Raw genomic sequence first — 15,703 nt, 5'->3', positions numbered from 1 at the left:
GGTGGGAGGTGTGTGCTGCTTCAATGCTCACAGCATCCTTCTTCTCCTTCAGATACCTCCCCTCTACAAGATGGCACTTGATTATCCTCAAATCTCTAAAAAAAAAAAAAAAATTAGTAACTGTAATTTTGGTCCAAAGTAATTACTTTCCTCAAGGCTGCCTCCTAAGAAAAATGCCTTAAAAAGAAAAGATTTTGGCGACGTTAAGGTTAGATATTTTCCGCCTTGGAGCTGAAAGCGAAAAACCCTTTGTACAATCCATTATAAAATTCTTCTACCACTAAAAATGTTACCACAGCACAAATGCCAACTCTTTTTTTCTTAATGTTTTGTTTTGTTTTTGATGGAATCGTTATTTACAGCACTCCCTGCCTGCAATGTTCCCTCTTGTGCCTGTGACACTAAGTGAAAGTGTTAGACGCCAAGTTCACTCGGTGAACTAAGAACTGTCTAGATTTTAGGCTGATTTGGAGTCTCCTAGGGAAAAGGGAAGACTGGATAAATTGTAACTCTTTCAGTTAATGTTCATCACCATTCAATTCCTTACTCTGAAGTACGGTACCCAGTAGGCTCACTCTGCGTGTTTATTGCATGAAAAGATGTTTGAAAAAAGAAAGCTGAACTTACGGTTGAAAAGCATTTGAAGTGCATAGAACCACTACTCTGGACTGTCTCCTAGAGTTCCTTCCCATTGTTCCCTTCCCCAGTAAGTGTTCCATTTTAGACCCTAGAGTTCTGGGCTCCAGAGTCAAGGGTCTTGCCTCTGGAACTCTGAGGCAAGCAGTATCAGCCTCATCTGGTAGCTTGTGAGAAGTGTAGACATTCCAGGCCCACCTTGAATCCACTGAATTGGAATCCACATTTTAACGGGACCCCCAAGTGATCCGTGTGCATGTTAAAAGTTAGAGAAACACTGTTCTAAGGCACCTGGGGCTACTTCCTCCCTGAGGCATCTGGTCAGGAGCCCTCTTAGGCTCTGGCTTCGGGTTATAGTTATTTGAGTCAAGGGCAGCTCCACACGGCAGTGTGTGGACGGCTGGAGGCCAGAGGGGGTTCAAATTCCAGCTCTACTGCTAAAGGAACTTCTTTACATGGACAAGTGACTTAAAAAATTCAATCTTACAGGAAACTTGCAAGAACAGTACAGAGAACTTCTGTTTACCCTTTTTCCCTATTCACCAGTTATTAACATTTTGCCCCATATGCTTTAACAGTTTCTCTGTCTACCTGTATATTATTAGTTCTGAATTCCTGGAGGGTTAGTTGCATACATTGGTATGCCTTCCCCCTTACTACTTCCTAAGAACAAGGATGTTCTCTTACCTCACAACACAAGGGCCAGATCCAGGGGGAGGCAAGGAAAGCCTGGCACTGAGGGACCCCGTGAGGGCTTCCTTAAATTTTGTACCCTTAGGAGCCTTGCTCGCCACACCCTAGCCCTGGCCCTGCACACCACAGTTATCAAAGTCAGGAAATCTAACACTGATTTGATACTATTATCTAATCTGTCGTCCATGACACAATTTTGTCAATTGTCTGTCCCAATAATGTCCTCTAGAGCAATTTTTTCCCCATATCTAATTCAGAATCATGCATAGGGTTTAACTGTCATGTCTACTGAATCTCCTTCAATCTAGAACAGTTCTCCAGTCTTTCATGACATTGACATTTTGGAAAAATGAAGACGAGTTCTTTTATAGAATATCCCTCGACATGGGGACAGGGTTTTTTCTTGATGGTTCAGTTTAACCATCTGCAGATTGAGACTTGAGGTATGGCAGGTGTGGGTGAATTAAAAAGTAGCCAGAACTGACTAGAAGCTTACCAGTTCCATGTTGAGTGCTTTATATTATCTCACTGAATCCTCCCCACAGCTCTGTGACAGAGGCTCTCTTTTTACCCCCAATTCACAGATGAAGAAACTGAGGCTTGTAATAATTTGTCCAAAGTCTCATAGCTAGTAAGGAATGAAATGGAGACCTGAACCAAGTCAGTCTGCCTCCAAGGACTATTTGCTTAGTAACCATGCTAGTGAGGCTTACCTAAATTTACATAACGTAAAACTCACCATTTTAACCATTTTATTTTCCCCCACATTTATTGAGATACAATTGACATACAACATCATGTAAGTCTAAAGTATATAATATGATGATTCGATACATGTATATTTTGCAAAATAATTACCATTATAAGGTTAGTTAACAAATCTTCCACCTTACATAATTATAATTTTTGTGTGTGTGGTGAGAACATTTAAGACATACTCTCTTAGCAATTTTTTAAAATTTGTTTATTTATATTTTTAAAAATTCTTATTTATTTATTTATATATTTCTTGGGGGGAGGTAGTAAGGTTTGTTTGTCTGTTTGTTTGTTGATTTTTAGAGGAGGTACTGGGGATTGAACTCAAGACCTTGTTCATGCTAAGCAGGCACTCTACCACTTGAGCTATACCCTCCCCCTCTCTCAGCAACTTTTAATTATACAATACAGTACTGTTAACTATAGTCACCATGCTATATATTAGGTCGCCAGAACTTATTCATCTTATAACTAGAAATTTGTATCCTTTGACCAACACTTCCCCATCCCCCCAGCCCATAGCAACTACAACTCTACTCTCTGTTTCTGTGAATTTTAACTATCTTAAAGGGTACAATTCAGTGTTTTTTAGTATATTCACAATTTTGTATGACCATCAGCACCACCTAATTCCAGAACATTTCCATTGGTGCAAAAAGAAACATCGTATCTCCCAATACATCCCTGTCTCTCTCCCCAACCACGAATCTACTTTCAGTTTCCATGGATTTGCATATATATACGATGGAATACTAGTGAACAATAAAAAGGAACTAACTACTAATACACACAATAACATTTTGAATCTCAAAAATAACATGCTGAGTGAAAGAATCCAGAGACAAAAAAACTGCATTTGTATGATTCCATTTATATGAAATTCTAGAAAAACCAAAACCTTAGAAACAGGAAGCATTGTCAATGATTACCTGGGGTCTGGAATATGGGGCTGAGGACTGACTGCAGAGGAGTAGAAGGGGAAGTTTTGGAGTGATGGAAGTGTTCCATCCGCCACTTGATTGTGGTGGTGGTTGCGCTATGTGTACATTTACCCAAATTCATCTCTCTACTTAAAAAAGTTTACAAATGAAAATTATACCTCAGTAACACTGTTTAAAAAAAAAAAACAAAACTCGGAGTTCATAAGAGTTCAGCTTATCAGCATGTCTTCCTTAATAGTCTGGTCCCAAATCTGTCTTCCCAGCCTCATCTCCCACCTCTCTCCTCCATGCATTCACTCAACAAACATTCTAACATTCTGTGCAAGGCCTAGTGTTAGGAGAGAGTGAGGAAAACCTCTGTCCTCAGGGAACTCACAGCCTAGTCTGGGAGCAGAAAGAAGGGGCCCCCTACCCTGACAAGCATCAGGGTTCTGAGAAGATCACCGACTCTTAAAGGAGAGGAATGAGAATATACATTCCAGTCACTTTGAATTTCAAGTTTCAATCAAGTTTCAGTTCAATTTTTTTGAGTAGGTAATACATTTATCTGGGTCAAAAATAAATTATACAGTGAAAAATTTCCTCCCACCCCTGTCCCATCTGCCTAGTTCCCCCTCCACTCCGTACAACCATAGTTATTATAAGTATACATAATTTTTCCTCGTTTTTAACAGAAAAGATAGCATAATGCACACATTGTTCTGGACCTTACTTTGTCGTGTAGCAGTAAACCTTGGAGACCTTTCCATGTAAGTACAGTGAAAAATGTCACTCTATCTAACAGTTATGTAGTGTTTCTTCGTATGGATGTGCCATAATTGATTTATCCAGCTTCCTTTTGGTAAGTTATTTCCAACAGTCTGTTACAACAAACAATGTTGTAATAAGTAACCTCTTATAAGTAGTGTATCGTGTTTTGTATTGTATACGGCCAAGTATATCTACGGCTACATATTGACTTTTTTTAACCATTCACAAACACACCAACCACTTCCATATCTCTAGGCTGTTTTTTCTGCTTTGAAAGTCCCCGCTCAACCTTTTACTCCTGGCAAACTTCTACTTTACCTCAAGATCTAGCTGGGATGTCAGTGTCTGGTGAAGCCTTCTGAACCCCCTCAGGCAAGATTGGATTGCGCCTTCTCTTTTCTCTTACATATTCCATTCCCACGCCACCAGAACTGTCTATTAACATTTCATTCTTCCCCAACTGGACAGTAGCTACCCAAGGGCATATGCTATATATAGTAGATTTGTTACTGAATCCCTTAGTACTTGGTACCTGGTAGATGCTGAATAAAACATTCATTGCATGAATGGTTAGGGCTGACAAAGCGAGGTTGTATTGCTCCTGTCCTTCACTTTTCAGCTGCCTCCCAGCCTCTGTTAATACTTAGAGGACTGCCACCAAACAGAATTGGGCTGTGATTTCCCTTCCCCTCCCACCTAATTCCTTCCTGCCTGCCTCCACCCGTTCCCCACCTAGGGATTCTGTCCATAGCTGCCCTTGTGGCCCTTGCTGGATCTGGCTATTACAGTGGTTTAGTAAGAAAAGAAAGAAAGAAAGAAAGAGAGAAGGAGAGGAAGGAAAGAAAGGAAAAAAAAAAAAGGCAAAGAAGGAAAGAGAGAAAACGGAGACTTGGCCCCATTTATTCTCTCTTCCTCAAGTCTTTGGCCTCTTTTAGCTCCTTTGACTTAAAGCTAAAAGAGCAAATCACCTGATAGTCAAATGTACATCAGTCACCCTCGAACATAACTTCCTATGCTTTAAGCCAAAGGAGATTATAGAGTTTACTATAGTGCTTTTAGGAATGTGGGAAATGCTTATAGTGTTCAGGTTAATCAATGTTAAGTGATCTTCAAAGGCAACTAGGATAATTTGTTAAAACATTAGGTTAACTAAACTGTCAGTGTACTAACTCTTGCCTGAAGCTGTTAATGGCTAGGTTATTTCCACAAGAATATATTATTCTATTCCTTCCTAGATGGGCAGTGCAGGAGGTGAGAGCTCTCTGTCTCAACCTCTGGAATGAAAAGGTTGAAGTTCTGTATTCTCCTCACCCTGGGGATGCTCCAATTCATAAGAAGGTGGAGCCATCAAAGAAAACAAAACGGAAAGAAAACTCTCAAGCCTCTGCCTGCCCAGGACAGAGACAGATCTGGGGATCCAGATGTTTCTGGAGATGTTTCACCCAGAGAGGTCTCAGGAGAGGTGACAGCTTAGCTCCCTTGGAGTGCTTTGGGGCTATGGTTTTCAAATTTCTTGCTTGCTTACCTCTTAAAAAATTTTTGAGAAACTATGTTTCATCTTGTGCTTTTAAAGGTCATATCTAAAATGTTTCATCTTAAGTTTAAATAATGGCAAAGTTTGTTATTTCTGGCATAGGTATTGGCATTTTAGAACAACTGTTACATCATTCTTTAAGTGTATCCAAGGGAAATCTACATATCAATACATCTATCATCCATTTAAAAAATACATGACCAAGCTTCACTTTGAAAGAAATTTGAAAAAAACAAAACAAAATGAAACAAATTTGACTCCATTCTTTTCCTCCTTATCTTATATTTCCATTCAACTTGGCCCTGAACATTTTAATATAATATCTTAGGCTGGAAAGTCTTTTATTGATCAGCCTATCATATTTCCCTATACAATTTTTTTTTTTAAACTTTGAGTCTCAAAGTTTAAAATATTTGTCTTGATTACATTAGCAATACAATTTTGAATATCTAATTGATCTAAATTACATACTATGAATTTTAATCAACTATTGAGATTGAAATATAGAATATTTTTGCTGGAATAAAAACAGGGTTCAGAGTCAACAGTATTTTTAGTTTTCACTTTTATGGATAGAAGCATGGAACACCAGAGGGGAAGGTATAGCTCAGTGGTAGAGCACATGCTTAGCATGCATGAGGTCTTGGGTTCAATCTTCAGTACCTCCATTAAAAAATAAATAAATAAATAAACCTAATTACCTCCCCTTCAAAAAAACAGAACCAACCCCTCCCCCCCAAAAAAAGGAAAGAAAAGAAAAAAAGTACAAAATCAATGACAGCTCAAAAAAATTAAAAAATTAATTAATTAAATTAAAAAAGAGAAGTGTGAAATACTTTGTTCATTCATTCAACAAATATTTATTTATTTATTTATTAACATTTTTTATTGAGTTATAGTCATTTTACAATGTTGTGTCAAATTCCAGTGTAGAGCACAATTTTTCAGTTATACATGAACATACATATATTCATTGTCACATTTTTTTCTCTGTGGGTTTCCAGAAGATCTTGTCTATATTTCCCTGTGCTATACAGTGTAATCTTGTTTATCTATTCTGCATTTCGAACTCCCAGTCTGTCCCTTCCCACCCCCTCATTCAACAAATATTCCTTAAGCACCCCCTGTATGTCAGCAGTAACTCTAGGCACTTGGGATACATTCGTAAACACTACACACAAATTCTCGGCCTTGTGGAGCTTACGTTCTGGTGGGGGGTGAGAGACAGTAAGCAATAAACGTAAGTAAATACTACAGTATGTTAGAAGATAAGAGCTACGGGAAAGATAGAGTGAGCGACGTGATCTGACTCATGTTTTAGGAGGATCGCTCTTGCTGTTATGTTGAGAGAGACTCTAAGGGACAAGCATGAGAGTCTGAAGAGCTGTGAGAAGAATAACCCACACAGGAGATTTTGGTGGGTCAGACCAGGGGCAGCAGCGGAGGTGGCGAGGGACACTCTGACTCTGGGCTAGATGTGACAGGCATCAGCGGAAAGTCTAGCATGTCTCCAGGGCTTTTGGGCTGAGCAGCTTGAGGGATGGACTTGTCATCAGCTGAGACAGGGAAGTCGCTGGGGTGAACAGGTTTGTGGGAGGAGACGTGCAGAAGACTGCGGAGCAGCGTAATCTGGAGTTCAGATGAGAGGTCTGAGCTGAGGATAAATATCTGGGAGTTGTCCTCATATACTGATGATTTCACACATCTTAGATGGTACTGACAGTCAGAAGATTTGATGAGATCATTAATGAAATGTGAGTAGAGATAGAAAAGAGAAGAAATGCAAGGAATGAGCCCTGAGCCATTGCAAGGTTAAGAGATCTGGGAGAAGACATGCAATCAATACGAAGAAAGAAGTCAGGAAGGAGGGACTGATGAAGTGATGAGGAGGAAAGGGTGCAGCTAAAAAAAAAAAAGTGAATCACATGATTAGCTGTGTCAGCTGTTACAGACAGGTCAGTTAAGATGATAATTGAGAATAGGTCATTGGACTGAAGCAAGGTAGAATTCATTGTTGACCTTGACAAGAGCAGTTTTGATAGAGTGATAAGGATAAAAGCATGAATGGAGTGGATTTAAGACAGGGTGGGACACCGTTTCAGCTGAAGACCTAAAATATGCCACATATGTAATCTCATGTGTGTTGTTATGATTCTATTACATATGTATGTAGTCATAACATATACATCATATTTGGTATGTTTTTGAACTTTATATTAACTGTATCATATGGTGTGTGTTCTGTTGCTCTAGAACAGGAGAAGAACTAGAGACAGAAAGCATAGAAAACTCTTTCAGGAGTTTCGGGGTGTGGAGAAAAGGGAACCCTCCTACACTGTTGGTGGGAATGTAGTTTGGTGCAGCCATTATGGAAAACAGTATGGAGATTCCTCAAAAAACTAAAAATTGACTTACCATATGATCCAGCAATCCCACTCCTGGGCATATATCCGGAGGGAACTTTAATTCAAAAAGATTCATACACCCCAATGTTCATAGCAGCACTGTTTACAATAGCCAAGACATGGAAACAACCTAACTTTCCATTGACAGATGAATGGATAAAAAAGTTGTGAGGTATTTATACAATGGAATACTACTCAGCCATGAAAATGAATAAAATAATGCCATTTGCAGCAACATGGATGGGCCTGGAGATTGTTATCCTAAGTTAAGTAATCCAGAAAGAGAAAGAAATATACTGTATGATATCACTTATATGTGGAATCTGGAAAAAATAAAAACACAAATGAACTTATTTACAAAACAGAAACAGACTCACAAAAAAACCAAATTTACGGCTATCGAGGGGGAAGAGGTGAGAAGTGATAAATTGGGAGTTTGAGATTTGCAAATACTAACTACTATATATAAAATAGATAAATAACACATTTCTACTGTATAGCACAGGAAACTTCAATATATTGTAGTAACCTGAAATGAAAAAGAATATGAAAACAAATATATGGCTGAACTATTATGCTGTACACCCAAAATTGACACAATAGTGTAAACTATACTTCAATTGAAAAAAAAGAAAAAAGAGGTTTGTTGTAAAGGAAGCAGAGAAATGGGGCAGTAGCTGCCAGTGAAAGTGGGTCAGAGGGAAGATTCTATGGGACTGGAGAAATTACAGCTGCTTGTAAGCTTACAGGAATCATACAGTGGAGAGGGAAACATTGATAAGATAGAGGAGGGGGATAATTGGTGGAGTGATGGTGATGATCTTGATTAAGCAAGACAAGACTGGTGTCTATGGCCTAGCAGAGGGATTGGCTCTAGCTAGGAGCATGGAAAATTCACCTATGTAATGGAAGGGAAGGTGGAGGAGAGGTTACAGATGCTGGTATGTGGGTATGGGTAGATGACATGGTGAGATTCTGCAGAAGTTTTCATCTCATTGCTTCAACTTTCTCAGTGGAATAAGAAGCAAGGTTATGAATTGAGGATGAGAGGGAAGGAGGTACAGGTTGGAGGACAGAGAAGGTGTGAAATCTGGAGGAATAGAGGAGGGAGGTAGGATTCCTGGGCAGCACAAGGGCCCACTTGAGGTTCACAGTGATGAAATTTAAGTGAAACTAGCATGATTGTGTTTTTCTTTAGCCACATGCAGATGCATGGGGGCTGACGTGGAGTAGGTGGAGAGCTGGCTTGAGTCAGGTTTGCGGTTTTGCCCAGTAAGGAAAAAAGAGGAAGAGGGGAAGGGGGTTGAGAGTGTGTGCAAGGGAGTGATTGTACTGATTAACCAAGAGTTTAAGCTGAGTAACGATGGGAGAGAGTGGGTAAGTGGGTTGCAGAATTGTCAGAGTCAGAGTAACACAAGGAAATACGGAAACGTGAGGTGGTGTTCAGGGTGTGAGGTGCTTGAATTGCAATAATGAAGAAGTTGCCGAATTTGGTAAGGTTCCCGTGATTATGCCAAGGGAATAAGTGGCTGAGTTAGGGGAGGACAAGATCCTCGGAGAAGTCAACGAACTGAGAGGTCAGAGAAGGGATGATCATCTAAGTATGTATTATAACCACCTAGGACTAAGACTGAAATGGTATTGGAGTGTCTGATACAAGCAAATGATGAAAATATGAAGGGGAATGACAGCAATGATGAGGGATACTGGGTGACAAGCTCTAAAGCTGCAGGTTAGCAGGAAGGAGAGAGCGGGATGTTCTGGAAGCATTTTTGAGGAGCAAGGAGGACTGCTTCCTCACCTCCAGGCCCAGTCTATGAGGATCATGGTTGAAAATACTACTGGCGAGGGGAAGGGGGAGCAGTGTCCCAGGAGAAAGTCACATCTCCCTTAAGGAGGAGGTGAAGGGAACCTGAAGAGAAATTCTGAGCAGGTTGAGCTTATAGGAATTGTCCTTTGCATTAATAAATAGACTCTAATGTGGTCCCAAAGGATCCCACCTCCTGGTGTTCATGCCCTGTGTGGGCTCCTTCCCTTGAGTGGGCATGAGACTTGTGATTTGCTTCTGGCCAATAGAGTATGGCAAAGGTGACAGGATGTATGTGGAGCGATAACTACAACAGATAGGAATGGAAGAAGTTTAGATATAGCAATGTTACTCAATTCTTTTAACTCCTTCTGAGGTATATTGCCAAGAATCACATGTTGATGTATTATCAAATTATGATTTTCCTTCAGTTTTGTTGACAGCAAAGAACTGAAAACCACCACTTGCAAAATAATTTATAATTCATTCATTTGAGTCATTCACTTCCGCAGCATGGACACCAATTTTTGAATTGTCCCTCTGAAGTGTCCTGGAGATTTTTTTAAATATCTTAGATCAATGCACCTCAGTAGTGGGTGAGTTTTTCTTTTGTTTTGTAAGGTGGGAGAAGAACAGTTTTGAAAGGGGATGCTGTGTCCTCAGATGCTTTCTCAAGATGAACAATTTCAGATATAGTACACATGGCGTTGAGGCACCTGGAAATGAATTCCCTTAAAACTAGTCTTGGAAAGTCTTCATAAATCACAGGGAACTTTGAAGATGACAGTTTCAGAGGCTGTCAGGCAGAAGAGGAAAGAGCCCAGGCTGTGAAAGCGAGGACAGCATGGGGTTAGGGCACTGTATGTAAAATGTAGGTGAGGGAATAGACACATTTCCGGGCGACAAGACTTAAGAAATGACTTAAAAACTTTCTAGTATGTATTAGTCTGTGGGGGACCCCCAACAGAAATATTTCCTGTTTGGTGAAAAAATGTAATTTGTATGTGTTTTCTGAAACTTTAGAAATACCAAACAAATGCATTCATCTAGTAAAATTTTTAAATAAAACAAGTATAAAGTCAAAAGCAGAATTTATATCTCTCCCTACCCAACAGATAACCCAGTTAACAGGGGGTGTTGTAGGACCTTGAAAGTGCCTTCCAACTTCTAGGTTCCCCCTAAATCTCTTCCAATAAAATGTGAGGAACCGCTCACATTTTAAACACCTGTCCAGGCTCTCAAACCTGTGGTCCCAAGACTGTCTTGCGCATCTCTTCAACCCAAAAAGACATCTCGAGAGTTTAAACTAACCTTTGGATCTAGTGATCCATGGCTGGCGGAAAGGGAAGGAAGGTGTGGTCATCCCAGTTTCTTTCCCAAAAGAAGTCGCTACAACTACCTTCTCGCCAGAGCAAGCTGTTAATATTAAATCTAATATTTGTGCCCACGCAGGCCCTCAAAAACGAGGCCCTGTTGATAGCTGTTTATAAACACTTACTGGACACCCACCACACGCCGAGCTCTCTCGCGCTGCCTGGGTACTTTTTGGCAAAGGGATGCCCATTTGTCTGATGACCACTCCCTCTAAACAGCCTTTTCCCCACCCTTGTGGGCAGCGTCCTCCTCCAGAGCCCGAGACCAGGCCTGGACGCCCGACTCCCCGCCGACTGTACTGCCCCGCGGGCGCCTGCGCAGAGCGACCCTCCCGTCACTCGGGCGGGAGGCGGGGGCAGCCTAGAGAAAGGAAAGCTGCGGGGGAAAAAGGGCCAAACCCTGAAATTACCCGGATGTGGTCTCCGCGCGCGCATGCTCAGTGTCCTTTCGACAAGTTGGCAGCAACAACACGGCCCTGGTCGTCGTCGCCGCTGCGGTAACGGAGCGGCTCGGGTGGCGGAGCCCGCGTTCGCGCCTGCCCGCTCTCCTTGGGAGGCCCTGCCCGCCCTCCCCTCCACTCCGCGGCCGCCCAGGAGGCGGGAGCCGGTGAGGAGAGCCGGGCGCCCCGCAAGAGAGGCCCCCTACCGCGGGGCGGCCCGGGAGCGCGAGGCGGCCCGGCCCGCACGGGCAGCGGCGCGGCCCCGAGGAGGGGCGGCCTGGCCCGGACGCCTCGGGGCGGGGGCCGAGGAACGCTCCGGGCCGCCGGGGGAGTGACGGGCCCGGCGCCCCCGCGGACGAGCCGCGGCGGGAGAGCGGACGCCCCTCGCCGTCGCCCGAGCCCAGGTAACGCGCCATGTCCCCTCCCCTTCACCCGGCCGGGCCCGCGCACCCCGCCCGCAGCTTCCCCGCCCCGGGGCGGGCTCCCGGCGGCGGCGGCGGCGGGGAGCGCGCGGGAGCCCGGCGGCGCGGCCCATAGTGTGAGCGCGGCCGCCTGCGGAGCCCGGCCGGGCCGGCTGCTTCGGCGCGGGTCAGACCGAGCCGCGGTGCCCCGCGTCCCTCGGGCTCCGGGTGGGTCCTCTGGCCTGGAACTCCCCTCGTAGTTTGTTGCAAAATCAAGTTAAACTCGGACAGGGACTCTGCCGCGGCCGCAGCTCCTCTTTGTTGTTCTTTGAGTAGTTTCACTGTCCCTCTCAGCTGAGCGTGTCGGGTCTGCTGGAGCGTATTGCCTTAGGTCTAAATGAAAGTTGTAAATGGTTTGTCTTAATTCCTTGTTTCAAGCAAGTTTTTGTTTTTCTTTGTCTCTTATTTTCTCTTTCTAGTTGTGTCATTACAGTTTGTTTCTGGCTTTGATTTGTTTACTTACTTTTTGAGTATTGTGGGTGATGGCGGTATGCAGGAAACATTCTTAGCACCTAATTGACACCCGTCCCCCGCGCTCCTAATAAAAAATAAAATGCAGTTTATCTTATTGCTAGGACTACAAGTACTGAGCGTGAAATTGGTGTAGGGCGGTGGCTCCATCACATGCCCCAAACTGCTGTTACAATTTCTTAGGCCAAATTTTAAAAGATTTTCAAAGAAATGGGTGTGTTTAGTTAATATGAAAGGTTTTTTTTTTTTTTTGAGGAGGACGGTATAGAGATGTTTAAAAAACCCTTTTGAAAATTGATAGTTATTTTCCCCCTGAAAACCTCAGTAAAATAAAAATATGTGTTTACTTATTTCTAAATAGTTTATTTTGAATTTAGTTTCTTAATGCCTTTAGTTTTTGTACCATCTTTTAAGATGAAACTGCCTGTTATTTAGGGATAATAAATATAATATAATGGGGAATCATTTTAATTAGTCTGACTTAACTTTCTAAAAGCATGTAGTCTTGGCTAATTTTTAACTTTTGCAGGAATTAACATCCTTTTAGTCTCAGCAGCAGTTTGATTATTCCGATATGTAAAAAATAGGCGCAGTACTTTTTTTCTGGAAGAAACTGCCCTAATAGAAAGTACAGAAACTCGTACTTTTACGAAGTAATTAGATTTAGAACATTGCATTTGAATGACTTTTATTGCAGTTTTCATAAATCGTCTTTGCCATGTTGTACTTAGACGAAATTTATTTCAGCTGAAATATAGCATGGGACGTTCTATAATGTGTAACTTTTCTTTTTCTGCTGAGGATTTATTTTCTCTTTTGGAAAGTTCTTATATTTTAGTACATGACATTTCAAATGTGAATTATTGGTGTAATAAACATGTTAAAAATGACTTTTTTATTAATGTTTCTTCCATAATGTCATGATTTTGTTTTCTAAAATGGATTTGTTACAGAACAAATGTAATACAGGTAGGCCAAGTATTTAAAATTTGGAGTATCTTTAGGTCTAAGGCTGATGATGATTTATGTAGGTTTAAGTTGTTGGAATTAAAACTAAGAGCCTTTCTAGAGAAAATTGATACAACATTTTTGTGAGTCAATTAATAGAAGTGGCTTTTTCTTTGCTTTCCAGGTTTTTGGGTGAGGTTGCTTTAAAGAGGTATTGCATCTTAATTTTTTTTTGTTTTTGAAGTGGGAGTACCAAAGTAGAAACTTATGTGCCTAGCTAAATTCCTTGTTGTACATCTTGAGCTTAGAAAAACTGCAAATCGGTTTCAGATTTAATGAAAACTTGTGCTGAGAAAGTTACTGAAATTTTTCGGAGTAAGTATGGATCTTTGACCTTTTCTGATGGCTTTGCTGCTAGAAGCAATTCTGCTTATATTAGGAAGCAGCAAATCTTTTTTCTAAAAACCTATGCTTCACTTTCTTAAGCTACATTTTAGTTGAGCCATTTCGCCATTTGTGTGTGAATTCATTTTTCTACATTCCCCTTCAGATCCCCCCCCCACACACACACAATTAAAGAGCAAGTGTTAAACTAATTTATGCTGCCGGTCACACTCCAGCTCTCTGGCTTGGAAGCTGTTTTTTCTGATTGAGCTGGTGTTAAAGTAACATCATTAGACACTGTTCTAATTGAGATGTGAATTGCTGAGGCCTCTGCTAGGGGCAGTTAACCCTATAGGATCTGCCTCATTACATTTAAAATGCATATTTAGTCTTGCCTAAAATTTTGTCTATTTTGGTGAAAACATACATTATTTTTCTTCTGTTTAAACTTCACTTATTTCAGTTCTGTGTTGTCCCCCTCTAGCTTGTACCTTTTTTTTTTCATATTTTATTCATTTTAGAGTGAATGGTTCTTTAAACATCTTGCTAGCCATTTCATTGTTCATTGTACATATTTGGATTTCCTTTTTTTTTTTCCTAGAAGGTTGTGTAGTTAGGCAGAAATTTTTGTTTTGCTTAAATGGTGATTAAAGGTGATTGTGAGGTGACAATCGCATATAAAACTGACTAAAATGGTTTCATTGATTTCATTATTTTCTACACTAAAGTTAAAGGAGTTAGATCAGCATAACCATTTCACCAAATTATCAAATTTTGGGATTTTTGCTCCACAGTTGATAAAGATTTGGTTATTTTAAAAGAGAAATTCAAACAGTTGACAAGTATGTCTAGATAGTATTCATTTGAGCGACTTTTAGTATGCTACTTTTTGTATCATAATATGCCAAAATATATGCTTAATAGTGAGTCAGATTTAGAATTTTTGGATTTTTTTCTTCTCCTAAAATGTGTAATTTTGGTGATAGGAAATGTGGCTAAATTTCAGTTTCTCAGGAACAAGATATTTTAGGTTATGTCACCTTGACACTATTACATGGTGTAATTGGCATCCAGGAAAATCTCTTTTAACCATGAGAGTAGATAAAAACTAGGGTAGTGCTTACCTGTATAAACTAAGATGATAGGTGGTCAGAATCTTATAATTTAAGTCTTGGTTATTTACTATTGCAAATTATGTCATAGATCAGATAGACAGCTACTGGAGACTGATTGTAAAGAGTGTCTGTTTTTACATCTTAATTTAAAGTTTTGATAATTATAAATACCTTTAAACTTAAGGATTATACTTTATTATTTTCATTTTAAATGAGAATTGTTTGCAGTTTGGAAAACTTATGACTGTTTGGGGTTCATCTTTTTATTGCTTTTTTTACTCCCAAGGTTGAGGACAGTGGTTCTCAACCTTGGCCGCGCTTTGAAATCTCCTGAGGAGCTTTACAAAATACTGATGGCTGGATCCCACCTGCAGAAATTGTGACTCAGTTGGCCTGGGATGCAGCCAGATCAGAGTCAGGTTGAGCTCTTGACGTCCTCTAACTTTTTTTTTTAAGCTGTTTCACTTGTGTCAGCTTTACATTGCACAGTGTAATTATCTCACATCTGACTTAATGGGTTCATTGAAGGTATTGCCACATTTGTTTTGCTTCCAAGTCTGTCCCCCCATGTGTTTCTCTCTTTTGCTCCCTTATTTGAACCTCTTCTTCATTTTTCAATTCACTTGAGCTGTCTGGTAACCAGTTTTAAGAAACTGTATTTCTCCCATGAGAAGTTAGTATATGAATTGCCATCCTAAATAGGAAGTTGATCTTTTAATGTATTCTAAAACGCTTACTTGGGCTTCTTTTAAAGACTAATGACTTGGTTTAGGTGCTGAAATTTGCATCGAAACTCCCAGTGGGAATTTGGTCTTTGTAGAGGTGTTCAATCTGCTTGGAAACCATAACATTTTCCAGGCCCCAGTTACTGGTCACTTCACCGGTTCCTAAGATGGGAGCTGCATTGATTTAGCTTTTACTGTCAGAGGTTAACTTGTACACTGTGAGACCAACTAATTAGCAGTTCTTTAGAGATTATCCAGTGGGGC

The 15,703-nt window shown here is 40.8% G+C and overlaps 1 protein-coding gene across 4 annotated transcripts in view; it reads left to right on the top strand.

The window, feature by feature from the left end:
- The window catches only part of SMAD4 (SMAD family member 4), a 78,682-nt gene that overhangs the window by 24,320 nt on the left and 38,659 nt on the right, over positions 1-15,703 (top strand). The window contains exon 1 of one of the 4 annotated variants that reach the window (XR_012065726.1): positions 11,268-11,739. The exons of 1 other annotated variant lie outside the window; for it this stretch is intronic. The gene's annotated coding sequence lies outside the window, so the exon portion shown is untranslated. Of the gene's footprint in view, positions 1-11,267; positions 11,740-11,944; positions 11,965-15,703 lie in introns of those variants that run through there. 2 more of the 4 variants (XM_072952219.1, XM_072952221.1) reach the window with 2 other exon arrangements.

Source organism: Vicugna pacos, chromosome 30 (genome assembly GCF_048564905.1).
Source record: "Vicugna pacos chromosome 30, VicPac4, whole genome shotgun sequence".
NCBI classification, from domain to species: domain Eukaryota; kingdom Metazoa; phylum Chordata; class Mammalia; order Artiodactyla; family Camelidae; genus Vicugna; species Vicugna pacos.
The sequence above is the reverse complement of the archived record's forward strand: the minus strand, read 5'-3'. Positions and strand labels throughout refer to the sequence as shown.